Source organism: Nymphalis io, chromosome 27 (assembly GCF_905147045.1).
Source record: "Nymphalis io chromosome 27, ilAglIoxx1.1, whole genome shotgun sequence".
NCBI classification, from domain to species: Eukaryota; Metazoa; Arthropoda; class Insecta; order Lepidoptera; family Nymphalidae; genus Nymphalis; species Nymphalis io.
In genome coordinates, this window is record NC_065914.1 from 3436093 (window position 1) to 3463996 (window position 27904).

Below are 27904 nucleotides of genomic sequence, written 5' to 3' on the forward strand. Positions count from 1 at the left end.
TAAATTTTTCGTATTTATTTGTTTACAAACTAAAATAAATATTTAACAGAATACTCGGGTAACTTTGTTACGACATATTTTTGCACAGAAAAAAAAATCACACTTAAAATTACAGATAATATATACAAAATTCGTCTAATTATAATACATATTGTAAAATGAAGTACATTAATGATTTAAACGGCGCTAGAAAGAGTCCGATTCATTAAATATACAATTTAATAAAAAAAATAAAATCTCAATTTCAATTCTACTGCAATTACTTATCGACTTTAAAAAGCTTTTATATAATCTATGGTTAAACAACGAAAACTATAAATACTAATCGGACAGACTACAGTTGGCGACTATAACATTATTACAGATTAAAAAAAACTAGTTATTTGGTTGAAATTTAAAATAATACTATAAATTCATTTATTTACACTTGTAAGACCATTTTTCAATATGACTTAGCAAAAATTAAAGTCTTAGTGAAGTGTAAATATGTCAATATAAAGGTAGGTTCAGATAAGCGATGTTAATCGACAGCCGCTCGGATACGATTCAGATGTAAGCGGTTAACATATCACTAATCAATATGATTGCGTTCATTTATTTAATCATATGATAATGGCAACATTAATTACGTCATAAATAGTAAATTTGAGTGTTCATATAATGTACATACTATATATATATGTTCATATAATGTACATACTAAATAAAATGTTTAGCGAAATATCGCTTAAGACAATCGCTTTGGCATTAGATAATTTCGCTCATATCTGAATAAACCTTATATATTATATTAATCATCAGGAAACTGTTATTAAAATTAATTGTGCATCTGTTTTTACATTAAATTTTTAAATTGGTTCCATTTTTAAAATCATAATTGACATATTGTTTTTTTTATAAATCCATTCTTTGAAATCAAATTTACATTTATAAATTAAAATTTTAAAAAGAAATGTAACAATTAGTTCCTTCTCAATTTATTTTTATCAATAATAACTGATTTCTGCGATAGATACTAGCTACGGGGTATTTAGAAAACAGGGGAAGCCAATTAAATAATAATAATTATCATGATAATAAATCCTTTTTAGTATATATATATATTACAGTTCAGAAATCTTAAAACATTTACTTTTTATGTATAAAATTTATTGAATATAATCCAATTTGATTTATGCATTGAACGAAGAGACATTTGGTCATTTCCTTCTAAAACTTAAAATCCAAATGTAATATAAATTATCATGATAAACACCAATTAAATACTTAGCAACGTCCAATATTACCCATAATGTGGTTGACCACTTCCGTCGATGAGGCTGTACCACCCACGTCCGAGGTGAGGACCTTGTCAACGTTGATTGTCTTATTAACAGCTCGTCTTATCAGGTCAGCATGGAAGTGGTGACCGAGGTGTTCTAGCATATCGATGGAAGCGTTAATCATAGCTATTGGGTTCGCGAAATTCTTGTCAGCTATCGCTGTGCCTGGAAAGATTCAAAAGAACAAAAAATATAAAGTTAGTTAATGTCACATGCTGCTCTAATGTGGTTTAGTGGCTACACCTCTTCTTGGTTCTAGGATTTTTTTTTATAGAATAGGAAAGCGGACGAGCATATGGGCCACCTAATGGGGTGTGGTAACCAAACGCCTTTAGACAATGGCATTGTAAGAAATGTCAACCATCGCTTACATAGCCAATGCGCCACCAACCTTGGGAACTAAGATAACCCCTCGTGCCTGTAATTACACTAAAGCTGGATAGTTGAAATGATTATGCTGTGTTGTGTGTGTGAGCTTATGCCACTATGCTAATCCAATGCATGTTATTGGATGTGACACATTTGACAGAATATCATCAGAGTCATGTAGGTTTTCCTTCACAGATGAGCAGGAGATAAAGCCCAGCGGAGCTCGGATTAAGCCCACAGCCTTCAGTTAAGATTCACTGCTGATATGTATGTATATATATGTTATAAGAATAGTTGATCTCTACAACAGCGCTTAAAAAACACACGCTAATTTAAAACTGCCATTTTGTTTGGGGACAAAAGAGTGAGGTAATTAATTCATTATTGGCGCGACTTGTGATTTGTTGAATGTGTTCGAAGTAATTTAGTGAGTTATTTATATCAATATTTAAAAAGACCAATTCGAGGTTTTTATAAAATCGGTTTCACTTCTGTATGCTAAATGTATTATATATTATTTTATAATCTTACCTAGCAACAAGTTGCATACAACAGTTGTCGATAATCATGTCGTTGTGTTCAATCTCTGGGTACTCCTGTGCGAGCCAACGCGAGGTTTCTAGGAACAGGCCATCAGAGAGCTTCATTATATTCGCCTTGTGAACTGTCGTTATCTGAATAATTGAGAAACAAGAAACGTTTATTTAGTAAAGGCAAATAGTACAACGTAAACAAAAAATGGTAGGCACGTAAATGGATCAGCTGATGGTGAGACATCACCAACGCCCATGGACATTGCCTGCTGTAACATATATTAACCAATCCTTACAATTTTAATGTGTCACTAAACTTAGGAACTGAGATGTTATATAATAATAATATCCCCACCGACGTATCTTTACGTTGCCGACATGGTGGGGCTTGTGCGCTTCAATGATTCTTAGGGCTATGCCAATAGAGCTACTCATGTTGGATTGGCCTAAGATGAGAAGACAGACCAAGAGAGATACAACCCAAGCCAAGGTGGAACAGCGTACGGCGAGGGCTCCATGACTAAGGGGCTGCTTAGTCGTTAGTATGCGAACTTTAGAGACAAGGGGACCTCTAATTTAATTTACCCTTATCACAGTGAATGCAGGGCTCTGCTGTGATTGACTTTTATGTCCCTAGCCACTTGTGGAAATAATATGATAACTAGGTCCAAAACTAAAAAATATATACAGGCGAACGTGCCATTGTTAGAAGAAGAGTCCACGCAGACTTCTAATTCATCCTCCAAATCTTTATTCCCATTAATACCCTCTTCATCACCAATTTTGTATACATCTTCACCAAATTCATCATCAACCGGTGCTCAACTGGCAGATGCTGCACAGGAGACAAGTTTTGTCAGTGAACCTGTGCCCACCACCAGTGGCGTAAAAAAACGTAAAAAGTGGAGTATGGAAATGAATAAGTTCATCCTACGTACCTACCTATATCTTACAAATTTAGAATCAGACACAAATTCATATCTTTCTTCATTACATATAAAATTTATAGATAAATTAATAAAAAAATAAACAGTTGCGCTGTTTGTTACATAGCGACAAGACGTATTAACTATTGGTGCTTTAATATTATTTGCCAAAATATAATAGTTTTCAACAATAACTTTGTAAATATAAAAGTGATTTACATATGTTTAACGTTCGTCAAGTGCATCGTGATCTACTTCGTGCGTCAAGACGTTAATGAGCTTCATATTGAAAAAACATACCGCAACCGATAGGTCATTGACCACACATAAACAACGTACAAAACTGATAACTATTTTTGCCCGGTCAACTTAAACAGTTGTTGGAACAGAGGTTTCGAACGCACCGCATACGCAGTCGACACAGGTTCAAATCTCACTTGTGCGCATCTATTTTTTTTTTTTTTGGTTACGAAGTAATAATATGGAGTTCGCCTGCTGTAGCAAATCAATAAATGATGCTGAAGATCCTATTGTATGTACATCTTGCGATAGGGAATTCCATGTAGCTTGTATGCTACAGCTAAAAGATCAAGAACTAAAACCGGACGATGATCTTAGACTCTCCTGGCGGTGTTCATCGTGTACCTCAAATAATTCTCGGGACAACAAATCTGATACCCCAATTCGCAATGTCACAAAGCGGTCCAAGCAAAAAACTGATAAGAGTACGTCTTCTGAAAGAAATACACATAAGGTAAATCTCACTGCGCTACAAATATCAAGAGATGAAATTCGAAATGTTATTAAATCTGAGTTTAAAGAGGCTTTTTCTGGATTTCAAAATATCCTTGAGGATGTTAAAAAGGAAATTTTGTCACTCCAAAACTCTGTGAAATTTTTAAGTGATACTCATGATGCGATTCTTAAGAGACTAGAAACAGCCGAGAATGGGATAAAAAAGTGTGATGCATTATATTCCGATGTAAAAAACTGCCAATTATCTATGATAAGCCTCCAAAATGAAATTAATAATAAGGAACAATGGTCCAGGCGTTCTAATGTTGAGATTATTGGCCTTCCCGAATTCAAAAACGAAAATTTAATGACAACAATGAATAAGTTATCGGAACTGGTGGATCACTCAGCTTACAGTCATTCGGACATCGATTTTATAACCCGCGTGGTCCCTAAAAACAATGCTTCTAAAAAACCAAGACCCGTAATTATTCGATTTTTGTCTAGATGGAAGAAGGATGATTTCCTTGCTAGATTACGAGCAAAGAAGAATATCAGGGCTTGCGACCTTGGCTACGTGGGAAATACTAATCGTGTTTACTTTAACGATCACCTAACAAGTGCTAATAAGGCGCTTCTTCGTAAAACAAATGAAATAGCTCGCGATAAAAAATATACGTATATTTGGGTAAAAAACTGTTCTATTATGGCTAGAAAAACTGACACTAGCCCTGTTATTCATATACTTAACGAATGTGATTTAAAAAAATTGTAATACGCGCAATTAATTTATCCAACATATTATATATAAGTACGTTTGGTGGCTTCTTTATAAATTTACTAAAATTATGTTGGCTTTTCTATTTAATTGTAATTTTATTAGGCTTTGAGAGAGAGATGAAACTGCTAAATCTGTTTAACGTTTATTCTATTTGTATAATTTTGGAAAGGAGAATTATTATAATTAATTTAGATGAAATGGTCAGTTTAAATGTATTTAGTATAATTCTTAAGTCTTATATGATTTATAAATTACTTATTTCGCAATGGTATCCAAAAAAGCGATTTTGTACCAAAACGTGCGAGGTCTCAGAACAAAAACTTCTGAGTTTTTTTCAAATATATTAAATTGTGAACATGACATAATTTGTCTAACTGAAACGTGGTTTTTACCTGGAATTTTTGATTCAGAAATTTTTGATAGTCGCTACAAAAACGATAAAATGGGAGGCGGTGTCATGATTGCGGTGCGTAACGGACTCGTTGTTAAAGACCCTGTCTTTTTGCCGTCAAACGATATTGTTTCCTGTGACGTTTTTTCATTATGCGTAGCTTTAAGGACAAAAGGTAAGCCCGTTAATTGTAGATTTTTTTGTTGTTATTTTCCTCAGTCGTATTCACAATTTCAAGATCAGTTGAACTTTTATGAACGTATCTCTGAATTAGTGATATTGAATCCGAAAGATATATTTTTAATAGTTGGTGATTTTAATGTTCCCAGTGCTATTTGGTCTCCTTCGTCCACATCCGCTGAGCTCTGTGAGAATATTGGAAACTCAATGGTCAATGCAATGTCTTCCTTCATGTCCTTAAATAACTTTTCCCAATATAACTTAGTCTCAAACAACAATAATCGCCAATTAGACCTTGTCTTCAGTAACTCAAATTGTAGGGTTATGCGCTGTGAAACACCTTTAGTAAAGGAAGATTTACACCATCCCACGTTGGATATTATGTTAATAGATATTAACATTAGTAGCTTTCTTAGCCCTCCTCGTATTGTTAAACTTTTTCATAAAGCTGACTATAAAATAATTAATGAATTATTGGCTAACATTGATTGGTCGGTTATTTCTGATTACTATGATATTGACACATCCGTTGAGAAATTCTATTACATAATCAATGATATAATTACAATGAATATTCCTTCTAAAGTGGTTGTTGATCTTAGTAAGTATCCAGCGTGGTATTCTCCTGCACTTATTAAAATTATTAAAGAAAAACTAAAATATCACAAAAAATGGAAAATGTATGATAATTACAGTGATTACAGTACTTTTAAATTACTTCGTGATAGACAAAAAAGGGTTGAAAAGACATGCTACGATAACTATCTTGATTTTGCGGAAAATAATATTTTGAGAAACTCTAAGTGTTTTTGGACATTTGTCAAGACCAAACAGAATACAAACGACATACCTGAGCGGCTATATTATAACGATATCTCAACAAGTGACGGTCAGCAAATAAGCAATCTATTTAATGAATATTTCTATACATCCTTTGAACATAGTACACATCTTAACAATTTTTCCTGTAACAGTCAAAATAATAGTGGATATGCTAATACAATTAATTTGTCATCTGTTGATATTTCACTTGCTGATGTTCGTAAGTATTTGAAAACCTTAAATATTAAAAAAGGTAGCGGACCCGACGGTATACCACCTCTTTTTCTAAGTAAATGCTATATGACTATATCTATTCCTTTACATTTATTGTTTTGTATTTCCCTTCATACATGTACTATGCCTTCAATTTGGAAACAGTCTTATGTTGTGCCTATTTTTAAAAAGGGAGATAGACATGATATCAAAAATTATCGTCCTATTTCGAAATTAAGTTCAATTCCAAAACTTTTTGAACGTATAATTTATGACAAAATCTTTCCAAGCATACGTCCCATAATTATTGACCAGCAGCATGGATTTATTAACAAGAAATCAACTGAAACTAATTTGTGTGAATTCACTGACTATGTTTTGACTGCAATGGAAAAGGATATCAGGTGGACGTTGTGTACACCGATTACTCCAAAGCGTTTGACAAAATCTCTCATTCTATCTCAATAGCAAAAATGGAGTTCATCGGTGTACATGGTGACCTCCTTAGATGGATCAAGTCATATTTATTGAATAGAAGTCAAGCCGTGACTGTGAAAGGATGTTGCTCATCTTTTCTACCCGTTCCATCTGGAGGCCCTCAAGGCTCATATCTTGGACCACTGTTTTTTAATATATATATAAATGATGTTGTTTCGGTATTTGCATCTTCTAAATTTCTATTATATGCTGATGATACAAAAACTTATAAAATTATTAAGAGTGTTGATGATTGTATTAGTCTGCAAAAAGATTTGAACTTACTTAGCGATTATTGTACTACCAATTCGCTGTTTTTGAATACAAAGAAATGTAATTGTATAACATATACCAGAAAAAGAAAAGTGATCATTTACAACTACCGATTTAAGGAAGATGATATAAAACGTGTATCAGTGGTCAAAGATCTTGGAATAACACTCGATTCTAAACTTCTTTTCGATGAACACATAAATTCCATAACTTCTAAAGCGTTTCGTATGCTAGGATTTGTGCTGAGGATTTCCAGAGAGTTTAAGCGTGTTTCAACTTTTGCTCTTTTATATAAATCATTTGTGAGACCTATTCTAGAATACGCTTGCACTGTCTGGAATCCACAGTATAGTAAATATATAGAATTCATCGAAAATATTCAGGAAAAGTTTTTAAAATATTTAAAATTTTCGTCTATAAATAATTTGAATCAAGTAGAAAGGATACCGACAAGTGAACAGAGACGACTTGAACGTGATATGGTGTTTTTATATAAATTGATCCACAACATATTTGATTCCCCTTATCTCCTTTCTAAAATAAATATCAAGTGTCCTCGCCCTGGTAGTCGCAACAAATCTATTTTTGATTTTCCATTGACAAAGACTAAATGTGCAGCAAATGCACTTATTAATAGATCATCTAAACAGTACAATAAAACATTTATTGAATGTGATATATTTCATCTCTCCCTTAAAAAATTCAAACTGCAAGTAAAAGAAATGTTATACTCTGAAGAGTCTTAATTTACTCATGCATTTTTAATTAATTAATTATAATTTGATTATTTATTATTAAATTATGTTTTATTGATTTAAAAATTAAATTTATATTAAATTAAATTATATAAATGAATTATATAATTTCATGCACCTATTAAATATAAAAAATGTCTTGTTTTGTAATTACTTATGATTAATTTATAAATGGAAACTGTTTTGGTTTAAGAATTGTTTTATATTTTTTATTTTATTGTAATTATTTCACTGTTTGTTTCCTGTACACTAAATAAATAAATAAATAAATAAATATCCACATATGGAAGTAAGCAGACAGAGAATTGCTGACCAACGTAGAGCTATTATATTATATTATATTATACAAAAGAAATTATTACCACAAGAAACCATTGATCAGATTTACGATGAAGTTAGATCAGAATTGCAAGTAATCCAAACTCAGTTACAACAAAACGCTACAAATCTTAAAACATCCTAACAGGAAATCTTAACACACTAACAGGAAAACGTATGAAATGGACAAATGAATGCAATGAAGCAATTATTAGGATTTATTTCAAAATAACACAATTAGAGACTAATAAGACCGCTTATAGAAAACGTTTGTATGAAGAGTTTATAAACTTATACCCAGAGTTTACACACATTACAGAGCAAAGATTAGCGGATCAACGAAGGGCCTGCCTGACATCAAAATCAGGCAAAGTGATGTGCGTGCGGAGCTGCAATCACTTGATATACGGAAAGCTAGCGGTCCCGATGGAATATCAGCCATTGTGCTGAAGAAGTGCGCGGCGGAGCTGTCTCCTGTGTTAACGCGCCTGTTCCAACTTTCTCTCTCTTCGGGATGTGTGCCGGGAGCTTGGAGAAGAGCTAATGTGCAAGCGGTTCCCAAAAAAGGGGATCGGTCTGACCCGGCAAATTATCGACCAATAGCTATCACCTCAGTACTTTGTAAGGTGATGGAACGGATTTTAAACAACCAACTGATCCATTACCTAGAAGATCACTGTCTGATTAATGATCGTCAGTACGGGTTTCGACCAAAACGGTCCACAGGTGATCTTCTAGCGTACGTAACACACCTCTGGGGTGAAGCTATCGACAAGCATGGAGAATCGTTGGCTGTCAGCCTCGATATCTCCAAGGCTTTCGACAGGGTATGGCACAGAAGTCTTCTCTCCAAGCTGCCGGCATATGGTCTGCCTGCTCAGCTATGCACCTGGATTGCCAGCTTCCTACACAAGCGTAGCCTTCGTGTTTTAGTAGATGGTTGCGCTTCACAATTCTATGTAGTGAATGCTGGGGTCCCCCAGGGATCTGTGCTATCTCCGACACTCTTTCGTTTGCATATCAATGATATGCTCTCCCTTGGGAACATACATTGCTATGCAGATGATAGTACAGTGCATGGTGGATACCACAGACGCGCAGTAGCTGGGCGGGCGGAAACTTAGGAGAGGCGGGAGAATCTTGTCATTGAACTCGATAGGACGTTAGAGCTCATCGCCAAATGGGGTTCTGATAATCTTGTTGAGTTTAATGCCAAGAAAACACAGGTATGCGCTATCACAGCGAAAAAGTCACCATTTTACCCTCATCCCTCCCTCTGTGGCACACCGCTGATGATACAAAGCAAAATCGCCATGCTGGGGATGGACGTTCGCTGCGACCTTAGTCCAAGGGATTACATCGAGGCTATTATAAAAACAGCTTCACGGAAACTCGGAGTTCTGAACAAGGTGCGGCGTTTTTTCACGCCACAACAACTGTGCCTGTTATACAAAACACAGGTATGGTCTTGCGTTGAATATTGCTCGCACCTTTGGGATGGCTCCGCTAAGTACCTACTAGAGGCCTTGGACCGGTTGCAGCGACGTGCAGTACGCATTATTGGCGACGTAAAGGTCACAAACACCCTTGAACCTATACAATTGTGTCGCGAGATAGCAGCATTGATTGTCATAGTAATTGTAGTCATATGCATATGTGTCATTAATAGAGAAAGTTGGTTTATTTTGCACTACGGTTCTCATTCTGTCCTGTTCCGTCGTGATGTAAGTTAGGCCTATAACCAAATTGTGTTTGGGGTCTATAATTATTACTATTAAAAGGTGGACGGTAAGCTAACTGTTGCATAGGTCGGTGTCCGTATTGAGGATTAATTCTAAGCCAGGCTATTTTTTAATGATTTTATTTTTTGAGGGCTATTTTTGGAATTCAACCTTTAGATTAATGTAGACCGATTTTTAAAGTTAGCAAAATCTTAACACTAGCCGGATTGTATATAATGGATGTAGTCATGTTTGTAAAAAAATATCCAAATTTATTCGAAAAAGCAGGTGATAGAAGCAGACTTGGATTAATAAATCCTACTAGGTTATTGATACCATCTCGCCACTGTGCTCTCTTCCGAAAAAAATTCCTACATAATGTGCATCAAAATATTTAATAATATACCAAATAGCTTAAGGGATATTACCGTTAAGGTTAGTAAGGTCTAAGCTTAAAAAATGGTTAATAGATAAAAAAAATTACTATATAAATGAATATTTCGAAAAAACAAATTATTCAATGTTTACTGCAAAAAACAAAAAGATAAAAGCCTACACTGAACCTACTATTAATTCCGAACAGATAAATAAAAAGACGTCGGAAAAATATCTTGGTTTGATACTCGACAATAAGCTGACATGGGAACCACACATCCAAAAAATCATATCAAAATTATCATCGTTGACCAGAGCTCTTCGTGGTGTAGCGCGATGTTTACCGCGAAAAGTAAAATATCTGATATATAACTCATTGGTGAAACCACATTCGATTACTCAATTGAGATCTGGGGGACTGCGGCGAAAGTACACCTTAAGAAAATACAAACCGCTCAAAATAAATTGATTAAAGTGTTATTTAACTGCAACTTCCTAACATCATCTGAAAAAAATTATAAAAATACTAAAATAGTAAATATCGCACAAACATATGCCTATAAAACGTGCTTTCAGCTCGAACTCCAAAACCGATTCGATTGCCTAGCAGACTGCGAGGAGGTGGACACATACAACGACAGGTTTGTGGAAATTGTCCGTACGGCTGGGTCTAAGACCTTCAAGACCAGCCGTACAAAAGGAACCAAAAACATCTCTGTCTCTACCCTACGGCATATGGAGGAAAAGGCTGAAGGTTAAACCCGCCATGTAGTTTCAAAAGGCCTTCGATACGTTCGCATTTGGTCTCATAGAACTTATCTCGAGCAGTTCGAATTTTTCTAGCAATGAGCTTATCCAATTCGTCGTACCTCTTTGGGTCTGCGGTTTTATGTGTTCGGCGTTCATCCATTAATTTCAGGATCTCCTCAGTCATCCATTGCTGTTTCTTGACTAGATGGTCAGGCTGCAGATAAGTCCGACAAATATTGCTGACCGTATCCTTGAGTATTGACCGCGTTGTCAAAGATGTTGATGGGCAGGTCATGTCCTCGTTAGCCCATTCGTTTATAGCATTTGAAACTCTTGCTTTAACTATGGATTCTTTCAACATATTTAAATCTGTGCGAAAATTTTGTTTTTGCTGAGCCAATTTTTTAAATTTACAGTGTAGTGTTGCTGCGACAGGATTATGATCAGACTTTATATCTGCTCCCGGTTATGTAACACAGTCCTTGATTGAATTTCGAAATCTTTTGTTGACCAATACAAAATCTATTTGATTACGAACTATGTTATCAGCTGCATGTTGTGGCGAGGTCCAGGTGTACAAACGACGAGGATGAAGCTTAAAGAGGGTATTTGCTAGCATAAATCCTTTCTCTTGGCAGAACTCTATTAAAGTATCACCTCTTTTATTTCTGGTTCCTAATCCGTAATCCCCTGTCACCCCTGGTACAGACATGGAACCAACCTTAGCGTTGAAGTCGCCCATTATTACATTTAAATCATGTTTTTTGGTATATTGCAAGAGAGTTTCAACTTGACCATAGAACTCCTCAATTTTAGTCAAAGGCCGAATTACACTCTGGAGGAAACGTGAAATTGTATGAATTAGTGTTATTTTCATTATACGCAGTTGCAGTTACGGCAAGCTGCCTCCCTATACTAGAAAATTAATTATTTACAGAGTCTATGCTATTATTTATATTATTGTTAGGACTTAAAAGAGTTTCAGCTGACGTTTTCTGTTTTGTATAATCTATAATTGATTTGATTGCATTCCAAGATTCTTTATTAGTTTTTGCATTACATAAAAGCGTTTTCTCAAAGTTTCTTTTAAGCTTTCTCAACAGAAAGTTACAAAAGTTCCGGTATCGCTTATATGTAACCTCGAGAATTACGTTATTTGGTTCATTTTTGTGTAGTTTATCTCTATTCCGGATACAACGTAGAAGTCCAGTGGTTATCCATGGTTTAAGTGTTTTTTTTTTACTAGGTATACGGCTAATTTCAGAGTTCCGCTTAACAGAACTAGACAGTATATCAACAAACCTTGATGCTGTTTCATTAGCATCGCAAGAGGGAGTGATAAAAGAGAAGTCTACTGTCTCTTACTACTTAATGCAGGCATCAAAATTAATTCTTTGTAAGAGGTTGGTTTTTTAGACTTCTAAGTCTATGGGCGAGGGCGAGGTCAATGCTGAGCAGTACTGAGGCATGGTAGAATCAACTACAAATACTGATGCTCGAAATACTGTTTTTAGCATAATATGGTCTAGACAGTTGTGCAACCTAGTAGGATATGTGTGCCCAGGCAATAGTTCCAGTTCAGCGGTTACATTTAGGTAAGCTGCACAGTTCCTATCAATAGAACAGGCTTTAATATCTATGTTTATATCTCCGGCAACTATCAAGTTATTTCTCGGGTTAATAAGACGAATAATATTATCAATAGAGTTTAAAAAACTGTCTGTGCATTGTATGGACGGGGATCTATAAATAGCCAAAATGAATATGTCTGGTTCAGTTTTAATAAGTAAAAAGTTGCCTCCTATTGCTTCGGGTTCCGTTATAGAACATTTTATGTCTTTTTTCACGTATATGATACCATCGTTTTGATTAAGGCAATTACTCGAGTAATAATAATCATAGTTAGCAATAATAGGATTAGGTTTGTGACTATTTAACCAGCATTCCGTTAATATTATAATGTCACTGTCAAACTTGAAGCGCGACAACTGAAGTGTTAAATGATCGAAATTTTTATATATACTACGAATATTTTGACTATATTTAATAAGTTGCATGTTTCTGTATCACATAAATACGCAGATGCTACATTAATGTTATCTATATCCGTTGAGATAATATCATTTGAATCAATCATTGCAAATGACAGGTATTAATTTGGTACAAAATAGAATGTTAAAGAATACATGCTTTGTAAGAACTAGGAATGCTAATTGTAATAAATCTGTATTGAGATTGCTATTTGTGAAACATATTATTGTGTGTATGTGTATAAAAGTTAGTCGAGGTACATGTGAGTGAAATATGTGTACTGATACTTTGTGGAACAGTATATATAAAATAAAAACAGAGGGGTTGTTACAGTGACATAATTTGATGAGTAAATTAAGCTTAACATTAAAAAGGCATATCAAACGTAACAGATAATTAATTGCAAAGGGCAAACAACCAGGGCCAGATAGTATATACGATAGGTATTCGGGGTCAACTTTTTAGAAAGGAAGACTGGTTTGGCAGGTCCATCTAATTTCAGGTGGGTCGTGTTGAATTTATTTTCCTTATGCCTATTATTAAACTGTCATGTGCCTTTAATCATATTTATATATAAACAAACAGTCTTTTCAAAGCTGGCGCTGCTAATAGAATTCAAATCAAATTAAGTTTAACTTATTGCATTAAATAATTAAATTTGACTCAGAATAATGATATTGTTTCTAAAGGATTTTATTTTGAATGTTGTCAAAGTAATTTAAGCCCTTTAACAATAAATTAAAAATTAAAAGTGTCTTTAAAAGTTTCAAACAATCAAAACAGAGTCTACTATAAATTAAATATTGTTATAATAACTAGATAAATAATAGTTTTTTTGAGGCTGAGCTGAGTAATGATTATACTATCATTTCTCTGATTATACTGTCAATAGTAAACACTCGAATTATGTCTATATTAAATGTATGTAATGTATGTATACTTGAATTAATTTACATGATTTTTTCATTTATTTTTCAAGATGGCATTATTTGCACTTCTTCCATATAATTGCGATGAAGACACAATATAGTCCCGTGTAAATTAAAATGATAACAAAAAAACAATGTACAAAGGTTGGGGAAGAAGAGACCCGGGGAGGAACGAAGTCCTTTGCGATATTTTTTCGTGTGCGAATGGACTTCAGGAACAGCCTTGCTACTGGATAAGTGCCGATGAGCAAACCGTTCAATTGTGACATGCTCACACGCACATTTTCGTTATTTTGCTTTGCTCTATTATTACGCATGCTTGATGCTTTATTAGTTCGTCGGCTCAAATGGGCCCCCTTGCGTCTTGCTGGCATTTTTAACTGTAACACATACATACAAATAGACCAAATCTTCAATCTTTTAGTATTTTACCAACCTTTTCAATATCATAAAACTTGTTTGTATTTCTTATCGATTAAATAAATCGTTAAATATTTTGCAAATTTTTAAATGTCAAAACGACGCGACGCTTCTCGTGAATGACGTAGACGAAAGCTTGAGGTAATGAGGTTCACTAAAAGTAATTATTTTGATATTGTTCATACAAAAATACTAAAATAGTGATTACAAAATGGGATGATGGGTTAGGAGGGTGAAAATTTGGGGTTAGGTTCAAATCCTAGGTCAGGCTAATAAAAAGTTATTGGGTTTTTCTATATAAAATTCTCAGGAGCAGCCCGGAGTCTGGAAGTTGGAAGTGTGTAGACTCCCGTGTCTCGGAAAGCACGTAAGGCCGTTGTTTCTGCACCTGAACTCTTTCCGGTTGTGTCCGATTGGTCCCATCGGATTATGAGAGTTCGGGAATATACTGCACCTGTGTTTGCGCACTATAATATCCTGCGCAGTTGGCTCATCTCTCTTGAGATTGGCCGCTGTGGTAGAACTCGCTCCGGAAGACATTTTTGTTATCGTGTTTCGTCATGTCCGACTTTGTATATAAGTGACTGTCTTTATTGTTTCAGTTAGCTGTGACATATGCTCCTTAATCATCCTATGTGATCTTACGTGATCCTTAAACACCTGCTCAGAGAATTACTTGAAATTAAAATTTAACATGACGAGTGTGCCGCGCATATACTTCAATTTCGATTGAAACATAACCTATCATATAATCTTAACATCTTTATTTTTCTTTATATACGTTTATGACCTCACGTCCTTTCAATGGCTAATTACTATACAAAGCAATGTTAAATTCTCGTTACATACTTATTACCATTTTCGGTAAGGAAATTTAAAATATTTATAATATTTAGGGTTGAGTTCTAAATGTAATATATATAAGTCATATAGGATTCTGTTTTATATTATTTCCTAGGGGGCAAGACCCACTCGAAAACCCGTAAATAATTTCCATTTATCATGTTATGTTGCTCATGTTGAGAATGAATAATAAATAAGGTATATTGATCTGTACAATATTTTAATATGATAAAATAGACTGACCGAAAACTTAGTGTAAATTAATTTACATATAGTATAGTAACAGCCTGTGAATGCCCCACTGCTGGGCTAAGGTCTCCTCTCCATTTTTGAGAAGAAGGTATGGAGCTTATTCCACCACGCTGCACCAATGCGGGTTGGTAGAATACACATGTGGCAGAATTTCAATGAAATTAGACACATGCAGGTTTCCTCACGACGTTTTCCTTCACCGTTAAGCACGAGATGAATTATAAACACAAATTAAGCACATGAAAATTCAGTGGTGCTTGCCCGGGTTTGAACCCACGATCATCGGTTAAGATTCATGCATTCTTACCACTGGGCCATCTCAGCTATATAGAATAAATAAATTTAATTGAACATAATATTATAATTATGATTATTAAAAGCCTGCGTGAATAAATACCTCAAAATTTGTTAGACGTATATATAATTTTTAGTAAATATATAAAATAAAAAAATATGTCATTGTCAACACAACACTATAATATGTTTTGTACTAAACAGCAGTACTTGGTATTGTTGTGTTCCGGTTTGAAGGGGTAGTGAGCCAGTGTAATTACAGGCACAAGGGACATAACATCTTAGTTCACAAGGTTGGTATCGCATTGGTGATGTAAGCGATGGTTAACGTTTCTTACAATGCCAATGTCTATGGGCGTTGGTGACCACTTACCATCAGGTGGCCCATATGCTCGTCCGCCTTCCTATTCTATAAAAAAAATCACACGGAACATTATCTTAAATGTTAATCATAAACTTTATTTATATAAAAGGTAAGGCATATTTGATTTATTGCAATCAACGTCACTTTCAGTCATAATCTAGATTCGAGAATTGAGTTCGATATCGTTTGGTCGACTAAACTAAATAACTACAAATAATATCGGAAATATATATTAAAAAAGGATTTTATTAAAACTTAAATTCGTCATTTTCCAAGATTATATTAATATTAAAATTCCGAGAAGAACTGACAACAAACTCACTAGTTACTAATTTGATTCCCTAGCACGATACCTAAATTAATATTAATCTTTGTATTTATATATATTTCTTTGTGATTGCATAAAATTAAACATAAGTACTATTATATCAATGTTATAAAATAATAGCAAAACAAGCGTGAAATTAAATTGTGACGAAAAACCTTTAAGTCTAGAATGTTAGTGTACATAATGCTCATTTGAATTGCACATAAAATATTTAAATTAAAATCGGATGAAAATAGAAATACGACCCAATGTCATTTCAAAGCATACAGTATTTAATAAAACTAGATTTTCATTACATACCTATAAAAACTTCCGTTAACATATTTATTATAGTTAGCGTTCCGTTACTAGCAATAAGTCAAATAGTTTGTTTTATATAATTGGCGCACTTGGGAGGCAAGACCGACTCGTAAGCCGTGACGGCAAACGGCGTGTCGCTCTCCTATACAGTCACTTCATGCCCCCTCTCCCCCGCTACCCTCTACTTCCTTGTGTTGAAATAATCGTCTCAACTTAAAAGAGAACCAGAAAAAATTCTAAAACTATTATATATATATAATCTTTCAAAAGTCAGATAGATGATCCGAAAGAAATTTAACCAATAGAAGTACTTTTTTCTCGCTTGAAAAACGCCTATTGCGTGTCGCCCATGAAGTGTGGGGGGCAGCGGAGTGCGGTGTGGAACTCGAGCGTCACTGAATAGTTTGCGTATGCGCCTTGCGTATATGGTTGGCCTCAACCTCGGTCTTCTTCAGCGAAGTGAGACAGTGGAGGCACTCTATACATTTCATCTACTATTTTATTGCAAATTCTCTAAGAACATATATTCATTAATTTTCACTGATAATGGTGTATTCCACCAACCCGCATTGGACAAGTGTGGTGGAATAACCTTCTAGAAAAGGAGAGGCCTTAGCTCAGCAGAAAGACACTCACAGGCTGTTACTGTACTGTACTGTAATTTTCATATAGGATACAATATGATGATGAAAATTAGTAACTACGAAATTTGTTGTCGAATCTTCTCCGAGTTTTAACATTGATATAATCATGGAAAATGACAAATTTTATTTCTGATAAAAGCCTACTTAAATAAATACTTTTACTGATTCCGATATTTATATACTCGTATATATTGTATTGTGTTTTGGTCTATTTTAAATCTCACGGAACATTGTTTTCATAATTAAATTTAAACTTGCCTTGAACTATATCGATATAAAAGGAGGCAAAAATATATTCGGTTTATTGTTAACGTCTGTCGCATTCTAGTTTCTACTAATTTCGTGAATCAAGTTCGACATCTTTTTGCTCGTCTTTAATGCTAAAGTGGGAGTACAAGACAGCGGTGAATCGAAAGTCGGACCTTACGGCTTGGGCTGCAGAAATCACAGGGGGCAAATGCTGGTAAACTTTCTCGAAGCGCAGGGGCTCTTTTTGATGAATTCTTTTTTTCAAAAGAAGCTTCAGAAGAGGTGGACCTGGCGAAGCCCCGATAACGTGACAAGGAACGAGATAGACTTTATCATTTCGAATAAAAGGCACATATTTAAAGATGTTTCAGTGATCAACAGGTTTAATACCGGAAGTGATCACCGCTTGGTTCGAGGCACTCTAAATATCGACTTCAAAGCCGAAAGATCGAGAAAGACGAGGTCTACTCTCCGACCTACCATGCTCCAAACTGCTCAAGGCTCCGAAAAGTTCCAAATGGAACTTCAAAATCAATTCACTGCGTTGGAAACCGTAAGCAGCATTGATGAGAAAACCGACACGCTGGTCAAAATATTGCAAAACACATCCCGCAAGTGTTTTCCGCCACAGAGAAGAGACAACGCACCAAAACTCTCTGCTGAGACACTCGAGCTCATGAGAAAACGACGAGAACTACCATCGTTTTTGTCATATAAGGCCTTAAACCGAACAACAAAAACGCTGACGCGACGCGATCTCCGATGCTCCAATACCCGTGCCATCAAGGCTGCGATTGAGCAAAATCGGGGATCGAAAGTGTTCGCTCGCAAGTTTGGGAGGCCGCGTCTGACAAAACTTAAAACTGAAAATGGTGGGGTCGTTACCTCTAGGCCTGAGATTGTCGGAGAAGTAGAGAGGTTTTATGGGCAGTTGTTCTCTTCAAGATCGGATAAACCCGTGGGAATCAGTATTGATGACCAGCGCGCCCCTCTTATGCGCCATTACTCCGAGGAGCTCCCGGTCGTTGACCAAGGCGAGATTAGGGCGGCTCTAGAACAGCTTAAAACAACAAAGCTCCGGGAGATGACGGAATCACAACAGAGTTGCTTACGGCAGGCGGGACTCCGGTCCTGAAAGAGCTAGCAAGACTCTTTAATTCCGTCATCCAACATGGCAAGACCCCGGAAACGTGGAGTGGGAGTGTGGTGGTACTGTTTTTCAAGAAAGGTGATAAAACCCTCTTGAAAAACTACAGACCAATCTCCCTCCTGAGTCACGTGTATAAGCTGTTCTCAAGAGTCGTCACGAACCGTCTCGCCAGACGACTTGACGAGTTCCAGCCCCCAGAGCAAGCCGGTCTTCGATCAGGCTACAGCACCGTGGACCACATCCATACTGTTCGGCAGATTGTGCAGAAGACCGAAGAGTACAATCAGCCGCTGTCTATGGCATTTGTGGACTACAAGAAAGCCTTCGACTCCATCGAAACCTGGGCAGTGCTCGACTCATTGCAGAGATGTCATATCGACTGGAGATATATCGAGGTACTGAGATGTCTGTACAATGCTGCTACAATGACTGTCCACATCCAAGACTGTAAGACGAAGGCGATCCAACTGCGCAGAGGGGTGAGACAGGGGGGTGTAATATCCCCGAAACTGTTCACCAACGCGTTGGAAGACGTTTTCAAGACGCTGGATTGGACTGGGTATGGAGTTAATGTAAACGGCGAGTACATCTCACACCTTCGATTTGCCGATGATATCGTCATCATAGCAGAGTCGCTGGAACAACTCACCGAAATGCTGCGTAGCCTAGGCGAGTCTTCCCGGTGTGTCGGTCTCGGTATGAACTTGGACAAGACCAAGGTCATGTTCAATAGGCATGTCGTGCCGGGACCGATATACGTCGAGGGGAAACCTCTCGAAGTTGTTAGTGAATATACCTAGGACAGATAATACAAGTCGGTAGGAACAACTTAGAGAAGGAAGCCGATCGAAGAATTCGCTTGGGATGGGCAGCATTTGGCAACCTTCGTCAAGTCCTCAAGTCGTCTATACCGCAATGTTTGAAGACGAAAGTCTTCAACCAATGCGTCTTACCTGCCATGACATACGGTGCCGAAACGTGGACACTAACTGCGGGACTAGTCCACAAATTCAAAGTCGCTCAGCGTGCTATGGAGCGAGCTATGCTCGGAGTATCTTTGAAGGATAAGATCAGAAATGAAAAGAACCGGAGTCACCGACAAAGCTTGCAAAATTAGTAGGCTGAAGTGGCAGTGGGCTGGTTACGTATATCGTAGGACCGATGGTCGTTGGAGCAGACGAGTCCTAGAGTGGAGACCGCGAATCGGCAAGCGCAGCGTAGGGCGCCCTCCAGCCAGGTGGACCGATGACCTTAAAAAGGTGGCGGGCACCAACTGGATGCGGAAGGCGGAGGACAGGGAGCTTTGGCGCACCTTGGGAGAGGCCTATGTTCAGCAGTGGACAATGATTGGCTGTTGATTGATTGATTGATGGAAAAGCCACCGTGTTGTAATCTATTGAGTGATATTTCTATTAGACGGTTTTTTCATATACAACACGTCAATTTAATTAGAAATAAATTATTACCAAGGACATTTTGTTTCAATAAAATTCATTTTTGCAGTTTTTTTTTGGTTGCATAGTTTAAGAGATAATTTAAAATATCAAATACGCGAGACAATTTTATTAATGTTCGGCCAATCGATCACAAGTAAAATGTTTACAGCCCAACGAAGTGGGCACGGGTCAGCTAGTAAGTAACATACAAAATAAACTGGAGGCGATCGTTTCATTCCCAAGGTGTGCAAAGTACAAACTAATCAAAGATAAATTATAGACACACAACACACGAGTCTTGCGATGTTATCACACAGTAATGTGTATATATAAGTCTACACTAATCTACACTAGTATATAAAGGGGAAGAGTTTATTCGTTTGATCCCGCTAATCTCAGGAACTACTAGTTCGAATTGTTTTTTTTTTCAGTTGGATAGCCTATTTATCGAGAAAGGTTTTAGGTTATATAACATCACGCTGCAATCAATACGAGCGGAACATCAATGAAAAATGTTGCAAAAATGGGAATTTATACCTTTTGAGAGCTTCCGTTGCACGCGCTGTGTAAACGGCTAAAGTTACATGACAATCATGTGTGACGAAATTGTTCCTCTTAAAAAGTTCTAAAAGAAGTACGCGATAGCATGTGTCTATCTTTTGAGGTTGACTCACTATAATCTATAATCAAGGGACATAAAATCTTAGTTCCCAAGGTTGGTGGCGCATTGGCTATAAGCGATGGTTGACATTTCTTACAATGCCAATGTCTAAGGGCGTTTGGTGACCACTTACCATCAGGTGGCCCATATGCTCGTCCACCTTCCTATTCTATAAAAAAAAAAAAAAAACTTTTTGTATTGTATGCAATTTGTTCTAAAATAATGCATTATTTTTTCGTTTTTATAAACATGGCATTAATTATAATAATAATAATAAATAATCTTTATTGACATTAAAAGTTACAAATTATAATGAAGTTCCTGATTTCTGAGCTAGGCTCCTGTATTACAGAAATTAATTCTTATGAAAAATATCGTGATAAGATCATACAGTTTTTAGTACCTTTTTATAGTTTTGAGATATTTCAACAGGTAGTTAATAGATGGTTTGAAAACACTCGTACTTAAGCATTTGTTTTCGGTTTAAAATTAAAGTTTGTAGGTTAGGTAGGTATTTCGTTTCGTCGCCGCATATAATTTTTTCTCATTGTTTTGTGAAATTTATAATTAGTCGGTTACTTGATAATATGTACTTTCTTTGTAAATACCCAAATTTAACTTTCAGTTTTAAAAGGTTACAATACCCTGGGAAGGTGTCGTTTGCAGTCAAAGTAAATAAGCACAGAGAAAGAAATTTAAGTATGTCGGAATAATTTTAAAGGACTGATGTTTTTTTCATGGCCAATTGTATGTTGTCCTATCGGTTATATAAATAAACCAATAAATACTAACATCCCATGAAAAAAAAATCGTAAAAATATCGTAAATAATCAAATATTATAAGTGATTTCTTTAAGTTATACGCGGGTAATAAATTGTTTTGTCATATTATTGTTTTAGACAAGATGAGGAGCATCGAAGATATTCAAGAAGAAGCGCAAGCAACGAATGACGCAATTAAGAAGGCAATTTCCAGCGGAGACTCTTCCGTGCAGAAGTTTTACGACAACGCTGTGGTCTTTGTCACTGGCGGGTCAGGATTTGTTGGCAAACACATGATCGAGAAAATCTTTAGGTATTTAGAGTTTTAATTTATTTTTATAGAATGTCTATAAAGAATTATATTTGATTTAATGGTACTGTATCGTAAGGTCCTCCACATCGATTTCGGCCCCAGCGGCCAATCTCAAGAAAGATTAGCTAACTGCGCAGGAGATATTATAGTGCACTAGTGTGTGCGTAAACACAGGTGCACTCTCTATTCCCTAGCTTTCATGATCCGATAGGACGGCTGTTCATTACTATTACGCGTTTTGTTAAATTAAACCACACTTTACTTGAGGAGAAGACACGCTTTATTAAAAAATAAATTTGACACTATTATTTTTAAATGTACAATGTCAGTCTACAGCTTCTGACATATATAATGTATTTAGTATAAGAACTCCTTAGAATAATTATTTTACACACATTACTATTAGACACCGGCAATCCGACACGACCGGAAAGAGTTTAGGTGCAGGACTAACGGCTTTACGTGCTTTCCGAGGTACGGGAGCAAATACACTTCCAACTTTCAGACTCCGGGCTGCTACTTAGAATTTTCTGACAGAAAAACTCAATAACTTTTTACCCATAAAAATTCCAGGTCGGGTTGGCCCGACCTGGAATAAGGGCTATGCTCGGAGTTTCTCTGCGAGATCGAATCAGAAATGATGAAATCCGCAGGCGAACCAAAGTAACCGACATAGCCCGAAGAATTGCTAAATTGAAGTGGCAGTGGGCGGGGCACATTGCTCGCAGAACCGACGGTCGCTGGGGCAGAAAGGTTCTCGAGTGAGAAAGTTACCCCATACAAGTTTCTGTACTTAATATTAACATTGATTTTACATTACATTCCTGCTACTATAATTGATGGATGCTGTTTGTTGGTTGGACAAAAAGCAAGGTATTACTATTACTTTTGTAAGAGTGCCGTACTATAAACAATGAAATTCTGCTTTATGTAAAGAAAAACGCTCGACGCTATCTTGTTGATGGTTTCTTGAATGATTTGGGCCACACGGACATTTTGTGGGACTAGCCAACTTAGCAGAACATATTAAAGTAAAGGCATGTGTACGCAAAGTGCCATCGGCTTATGAGTGATAAGCCGATGGGACGGCAAATCCGAACTTAAATCATTCAGACGCAGAGCAAAATTTATATACAGGAGTGTACACACTGCTAACTCCAAACTATTAGAAGTGAAGCGAAGTTCTCGACAGAAAAACCCAAGAAATACTTTTGGAATCTTAAAAGCTAACCACTAGACCAAAAAGGGAGCGATTGCGTCATACCAATTAGGAGAACGATTTTAGATAATGTGTTTTTTTTTTAATTTTCAGGTTATTTAAGGTACACAATTTGGTGCGATCCCTTTCGTCGGCGTTAGCGTATTTCACAAACAATGAATGGAACTTCCACGACGCGAACACTCTGAGTCTACACAACAAGTTATCGGAAACTGACAAAGTAATATACAATTGTGATATTTCATCTGTAGACATGAAGGAATTAGTTTTAGTTTGGTGTTACGGAGTTATAAAATATATCGTGAAAGAAGACATGGAGAACAGAAGTTACGCCTTATGGAAGCAGTCGGTGTTGAGAATAGTACATTATATAGTACTCCCATTGTACTTGTACGGGTTATTTAAACTGACGTCGGCTGTCATTAAGTTTATATATTTTGTTGTTGTCAGTACTTATTTGTATTATTTTAAATTGGTACTTTGCGATACATGGTCATGTGTAAACTCTGTCGAACTGTTTTTATGGCATCCTCAGTATTTCGTCTCGATTTTGCAAAACCAAATAAGCTAATAAATCTTATTAATTGATAAAGATTTCAATTGTAATTTGCCACAAGTATGTCCACTGGATCGTAAAATATATGATCGTTAAATATAAAGCAATGTAAGACAAAAACTATTTGTTAGGGATGTGTCAACATTTGTCGCCGAGATGGCCCAGTGGTTAGAATCTTAACCGATGATCAAGGGTTGGAACCCAGGCAAACACCACTGATTTTCTTATGCTTAATTTGTGTTTATAATTCATCTCGCACTTGACGGTGAAGGAAAACATCGTGAGGAAACCTGCATGTGTCTAATTTCACTGAAATTCTGCCACATGTGTATTTCACCAACCCAATATAATAAATAATATAAAAATAAATAAAACAACATGAATGATAAACATTTAATACATAATATAATAAAACACTATTACATAAGAACGACTACAAATACGTAATTATATAATAATCGAATACAGAGCTACACTATTCTTTTAAAAGACACTACGTACGTCACTCGTGTAAGACACGCTTAATTAAATGTTATAATTATTTTTAAATCTATTTTTTATATTTCCCTTTTAACAGGGATAACTTAATTTATTATTATTATAACAGGATGTCGTATACCTGACATTTCACGATATTCTGCGGTGAGTTACGAATTTCTCCAACCAGAATAGCTCTATAAAGATTTATATAATAATAATAATAATAAAATCCTGGGACAATTTTCACACACGGCCATCTGATCCCAAAATAAGCAGAGATTGTACTATGGAAACCAATTGTCTATATATATTTATATTAATTTTCTAAGAAGTTGTTAATATATGGTATATTAACCACCAACTTTCATTAAAACTAAAGTAAATTAAAATAATTTAAATATTTTCCATACATTTAACAAAAACAGATAATTTTTTTTAAAAATTCAAAATTTATAGCTTATAATACGATAGCTTTCCTTTCTTTAGCGACGGGTATAATGTTGGTTGGAAATAGAAAAAAAGTACTTTAATTAAAACTATTACTAGTTTAACTTAAGAATTTATGTCACCATCTTTAAATTGGGGAAAATCGTGTTTAATTTGATCTTAATAAGCTGGGGTTTACTTTATCTACAGAAATAAAAAAAATGGTAGGAGTGACAAGGTACACGAAAATTTATGTGTAAACACGCGACCTTGTGTACCGATCTCGCGCACATCACATATCTTACACTGACGTCATCTGACGCTCGAAAACTTACGCTGACGTCATCTAACGCTCGAACTCTTCACACATCAAAACTAAATACATGAAAGGGCCAAAAAGGTGTAGCTTTGCATCGAAAAAGCCATTGCATTATTTAACAGAATTACTTGTAAGCGAGTGTGTTTGAAGTAGGTAGGTATAATTGCCACCTGGTGGTAAGTGGTCACCACCGCCATATAGATATTGGCACTATAAGAAACAATAACCTTTCTTTAAGTCGCAAATGCGCCGCGTTGGTAACTAAGATGTTATGTCCCTTGTGTACGTAGTTACACTGGCTCACTCATACTTGAACTTGTAACACAATAATAATAATTATTGCTACTTGGCACCTACCCATACGGGTTTGCACAAAGCTGCTAAGTCTTAATCTAGTAAAAATTTTATTTAATTTCATGTGGTTGACATAGGACTTTTTTTTTAATTCCAGTTGAAAATTTTTAAGCGTTATTTAGGATCCTGTTCTAAAAACGCATACCAATCCCACAAAAAAATACTGACCCTATTCAGAAGTGTAATAGAGGTTATAAAGTCCTGTATGAACATCAACGAATACCAAATACAAGTTTCAAAAAAATATATAATTTTTTATCATTGTTCTTCTGACGCTACACTGCCGTATATCGCAGTTTCAAACGGTCCTTTACTAAGCGGCTCATGGAACACATAATACACTTTCTTATTGATCTTAAGAGAGATTAGCCAACTGAGCGAAACTTATTATAGGACACAAGTGTGTGCACAAACACAGGTGCACTCTCTATTCTCTCACTCTCATAATCCGATGGGACGACAATCCGACACGACCGGAAAGAGTTCAGGCGCAGATCCAACGGCTTTACGTGCTTTACGAGGCACGGGAGTGTACACAATTCCAACTTCTAGACTCCGGGCTGCTACTGAGATTTTTTGACATAAAGTCCAGTAACTTTTTATCAGCTTAACCTGGGTCTGCGGCATATCTAGCCACTGTCAACCACTATCAACGAGGCAGTCATTTGGTGCTACCAATATTGCCAATATAACTTAAGAGGTGAACACTTACCATCACACTATTTATTATATTTATTTACAATCGACTATTTTATCAAATCTTATACAATTAAAAACAATTGTAACAAGAACAAAAAAAATTATAACTACAGAAGCGGTTCTAACTCGCTTATAGCTTTTCGTTTATTTCAAAAGATTTTTAAATATATATGTAAAAGATATTAAAAGTAACAAAAGTGTTTGGAAGGTTACGTCCAATCGCTTGTCTGGAACTAGCTTAAAATTTAGTTAGGCATGAGCCACACATATTAACAAGTGAAATTAAAAAAAAGCTTGTAAAAAGAACGCGTGCAATTATATACTCTAAGCTTAGCGATAGCGACGCAATAGTCCACGAAAGACGCCCAATGTTTTACTTAATTATGGCAAATACACACTTATCGAATTTATATAAAAATCTATTGAAATAATACGAAAATACGACAACAATAATAAAACGACCGTCTAAATTTTTCGTATTTATTTGTTTACAAACTAAAATAAATATTAAACAGAATACTCGGGTAACTTTGTTACGACATATTTTTGCACAGAAAAAAAATCACACTTAAAATTACAGATAATATATACAAAATTCGTCTAATTTTAATACATATTGTATAATGAAGTACATTAATGATTTAAACGGCGCTAGAAAGAGTCCGATTCATTAAATATAAAATTTAATAAAAAAAAAACAAAATCTCAATTTCAATTCTACTGCAATTACTTGTCGACTTTAAAAAGCTTTTATATAATCTATGGTTAAATAACGAAAACTATCAACAATGACAGATAATAAATACTAATCGGACAGACTACAGTTGGCGACTATAACATTATTACAGATTAAAAAAAAAACTAGTTATTTGGTTGAAATTTAAAATAATACTATAAATTCATTTATTTACACTTGTAAGACCATTTTTCAATATGATTTAGCAAAAATTAAAGTCTTAGTGAAGTGTAAATATGTCAATATAAAGGTAGGTTCAGATAAGCGATGTTAATCGACAGCCGCTCGGATACGATTCAGATGTAAGCGGTTAACATATCACTAATCAATATGATTGCGTTCATATATGTAATCATGATACTGGCAACAATAATTACATCATAAAAATAAATACACTTATCTGTATTCACATTTAATTGCCAGTGTTGACAAATGTTTTTTTTTCAATTATGTGATCCAAAATGTTATAAATATCCCATAAGTTTGTAGTTGGACTCACTAAAATGACCATTTGCCAATTCTTTATGTAATTTTAATCCAGGTTTCCTTGAATAGCTAGGCAAATTAGTGCTAGGCCTTGAACACAATAGCCTATGGGGTCAAAATCGACCTTGAGTCTCTCTCATAAACGTCCCATAGTTGTAAATTTGAGTTAGTTGTAAATACAATATTTAGCGAAATATCGCTTAAACAATCGCTATGGTATTAGCGAATGTCACTCATATCTGAATATACCTTATATATTATATACCTACAGATAAATTAAAATAGCAACAATGTACTGGCAACAACAAATAATTACTACAGATAATACCATTTATTTGTAAACAAATAAGGTTTTATATAAATTACTTAATCATCAGAAAACTGTTATTAAAATTAATTGTGCATCTGTTTTTACATTAAATTGGTTCCATTTTTAAAATCATAATTGACATATTGTTTGTTTTTTATAAATCCATTCTTTGAAATCAAATTTACATTTATAAATTAAAATTTTAAAAAGAAATGTAACAATTAGTTCCTTCTCAATTTATTTTTATCAATAATAGCTGATTTCTGCGATAGATACTAAATACTAGCTACGGGATATTTAGAAAACAGGAGCAGCCAATTAAATAATAATAATTATCATGATAATAAATTCTTTTTAGTATATAATTATTTTTATATATAACAGTTCAGAAATCTTAGAACA

The 27904-nt window shown here is 35.2% G+C and overlaps 1 protein-coding gene and 1 long non-coding RNA gene across 2 annotated transcripts in view; both read right to left on the reverse strand.

Moving 5' to 3' along the window:
• LOC126778952 (uncharacterized) lies at window positions 1-26784 on the reverse strand. The gene is made up of 2 exons (XR_007670256.1): window positions 26670-26784; window positions 1-237 (listed from the first exon to the last, which is right to left on the reverse strand). It is a non-coding gene; the product is annotated as an uncharacterized LOC126778952 (long non-coding RNA).
• The window catches only part of LOC126778740 (isocitrate dehydrogenase [NAD] subunit gamma, mitochondrial-like), a 31009-nt gene that overhangs the window by 1798 nt on the left and 1307 nt on the right, over window positions 1-27904 (reverse strand). The window lies entirely within an intron of this gene.